The sequence below is a fragment of the Morone saxatilis genome, unplaced genomic scaffold (genome assembly GCF_004916995.1).
Source record: "Morone saxatilis isolate NCDOM2014 unplaced genomic scaffold, NCSU_SB_2.0 Contig17, whole genome shotgun sequence".
Taxonomy (NCBI): domain Eukaryota; kingdom Metazoa; phylum Chordata; class Actinopteri; family Moronidae; genus Morone; species Morone saxatilis.
Window position 1 is genome coordinate 26,894,856 of NW_023339729.1, and position 684 is coordinate 26,895,539.

The window sequence follows — 684 nt, forward strand, 5'->3', positions numbered from 1 at the left end:
CATCCTTCCTCTCTAGGGAGGCTCAGACTGTCCTCTTCTTCCGTCTCTCTCAGAATTTTTTTCTCATTTAAGGCGGTGGTTTTAAACAAAGCACTGGAATAGAAAGATTTTTTTTAAAAAGGAAAACAAAAACAGAAATGTGCAAACTGTCTCCTCTACCCCCCCCCCTCTCCTGCCCGCCCTACCCCAATCCCTTTCACTTATTTCTTTCTCTCTCTCGCTTCTGTCCTGGTTATTGAACTTGGTTAAGTCTCCACAGATCGTACCATGTGCTCCAGAATAGAGGGTGGGGCACGATGGGGTAAAATAAAAAGATACCCCCCTAGTTACCTTCCACCTCCTGACTGTAGGACCTTTAGGTGCTCGTCTCAGGACCAAGGGTTCTTTGACTGATAGCCTTTGTAAAAAAGAAATAAAAAAACTTGATATACATGTAAATATATAAAAGAACTAAATAGTCACGTAAACATCTTTCCTCAAAAGCCAGGCTGTAAAAAGCAGACATTGTTTTTATTAACACTGGTCTATAAAACTGTTTCAGTTCAAGACAGGTCAGATGACGCCTCAAAGGCTGTTTTTGGTTCTTCTCCGGGTTGTTTCAACGTGCAGCGCCGACCCTGTGTTTCGCTTAGGAGACGGTTAACGACAGACCCTTCACCTTGAGGGTCTGTGTGTGTGTGTGTG